This window comes from Suricata suricatta, chromosome 10 (genome assembly GCF_006229205.1).
Source record: "Suricata suricatta isolate VVHF042 chromosome 10, meerkat_22Aug2017_6uvM2_HiC, whole genome shotgun sequence".
Lineage (NCBI taxonomy): Eukaryota > Metazoa > Chordata > Mammalia > Carnivora > Herpestidae > Suricata > Suricata suricatta.
The window spans coordinates 26,707,677-26,709,850 of record NC_043709.1 but is presented as its reverse complement, the minus strand read 5'-3'; the positions used below and the strand labels follow the sequence as shown (position 1 = coordinate 26,709,850).

At 47.4% G+C, this 2,174-nt stretch overlaps 1 pseudogene; it reads left to right on the top strand.

Moving 5' to 3' along the window:
* Positions 1-1,774: 1,774 nt before the first annotated feature.
* LOC115305109 overlaps positions 1,775-2,174 on the top strand; it is a 2,262-nt pseudogene continuing 1,862 nt past the window's right edge.

Below are 2,174 nucleotides of genomic sequence, written 5' to 3'. Positions count from 1 at the left end.
GCCCCATGTCAGGCTCTGTGTTGACATGACAGCTCAGAGCCTGGAGCCTGCTTCAGATTCTGTGTCTCCTTCTATCTCTCTGCACCTCTCCAGCTCACTCTCTGTATCTCTCAAAAAATAAACATTAAAAAAATTAAATAAAATCTTTAAAGTTGAACAAAAGCATTTTTATCTTAACATTTGCTATTATAAAGAATAAAAAGTTTGAAACTGGATGCCTTCACACATCTCCAACTCTATGAGTCCACATGAATATTCACAAACAGGCATATTCTTGCTATCTGAACTCATTTTCACACCCACAGAAAATGTCTCAGGGTGAATTAAAAATAATTCTTTTGAATTTGGCCTCTTTTCTCCTCTTGTCCAACAGTGAATTCTTGAGCTCCTTGACAAAATACCTGAATTATAAAATTCCACCAGTGTTTGGAATTCACTGGAAAATCAGGCTGTTCATGGTTTTTGACCATAAAACTTATGTGACTTGTTCTATCAACTTCCTTGAATCATTATTCCCCTCTGCTTCACCATGATAATAATTATCATCATTTTTATTCTTGGAGTCTTGGCAGAGTCCTTGGATACTCATCTGTAATGTCATACATCAGCCTTCCTGTCTCTGCAACCCAAGCAGAGGTAGGCAGCAGCCTTCTCTATGTTCCACCAAAATGCTGCCGGTCTCTGATGAGTCACATGAGTCTTTGGTTCCCTTGGCAACGCAAAATACTTCACATGGCCCCCTAAATCTTCCTTAGGGTTAGAAAGCAAAAGGTCTTCATTTGCTGGGAAGGATTCAGAGGTAGTAGGAGGGATGATAAAGCCAAATTAAATTAAAATTAGTAAATAGAAAGCCATACAGTCTTTGTCCATAGAATAAAATGAGAGAAGTTGAGAACGGTCCAGCGTTATCACCAGGTGCAGCCATATGATTGGACTCCATGGCAATTAGCTCGGCCAGACCTGTGGAATTTGCCGGTCTTCCTCAGGCTGTTTTCCTTTTTTTTTTTTTTTTTTTTTTTTTTCAAAAGCAAAGGGCTTTATTATGGGTTTAGGCTCACTGGGGCCTAAACTCGGGCTTACAGACTTTACCAGCATGGTGGATCCATGCTGAGAGCCCTGAACAAAGGTGAGGTAGGGCTTTTATGAGTTTGGGAAGGGGGAGTTACAGGAAATTGTGACATAGGTACAGTGATCCAATTATTATTACACAATATTATTGACAGGTTTATCCAATTACACCATTTAGAGTGTTAACCAATCAGAGTAGACCCAGGACCCAGGACCCTCACATAGGGTGTAACTAGCCTTAAGCAATAACTGATTACCTATTGCTTCTATTTCTAGGCCTGCCCTTAGGAATGTTAAGGGTATTACAAGGGTGGTCCCTCTTGCCTTGGGTATTGTGCGCCCTTCTATTGTCTCAAACCTGCGTCCTTACACTCCTTCGATTAAAGCTAGGAGAACGCCACCCATCACGGCTGACCCAACCATGGCCACGGGTCCATTTCTTGCTGCCCGTATGGCTCCTCTTAAGGCACCACTTGTGATGGAGTTCCAGGGATCTTCTTTTCCTCTGACTTGAACCATACTGCAGTCAATCATGGAAAATAAACCACCCCAAACTGCAAAGCTACCTCCCAACTGTGGAGCTCTGGTTTTAATAGCTGTCAAACCCCCTCTTAGTCTGTGGTTTACTCCCACTGGAGAATTGCGAAAACCTTTGGTTGCTTGAAAGATACCACCACCTAGGGTACCCGTCGTAAAGGCCCCGCCACAATCATCCACAATTCGCCAAGGGCAAGGCCTTCCCATGAACCTTTGGGGCAGACTCCAAAGCGAACAGCGGAAGCAGCAGCTCTTGGTTCCCTGCAACACGACTGAGGGCTGCCGGGCGACCCGGAAGTGTTCCCATTTTGCGTCGTCGGGGCTCAGCGGAGGCCGGGCTCGGGGCGGACGTACCACCACCATGGGGTCGTCAAAGAAGCATCGCGGGGAGAAGGAGGCGACCGGGACGACGGCGGCGGCCAGCACCGGGGGCGCCACCGAGCAGCCGCCGCGGCACCCAGAGCACAAGAAACACAAGCACCGGAGCGGCGGCGGCGAACGACGGAAGCGGAGCCGGGAGCGCGGGAGCGAGCGCGGGAGCGGGCGGCGCGGGGCCGAAGCCGAGGCCC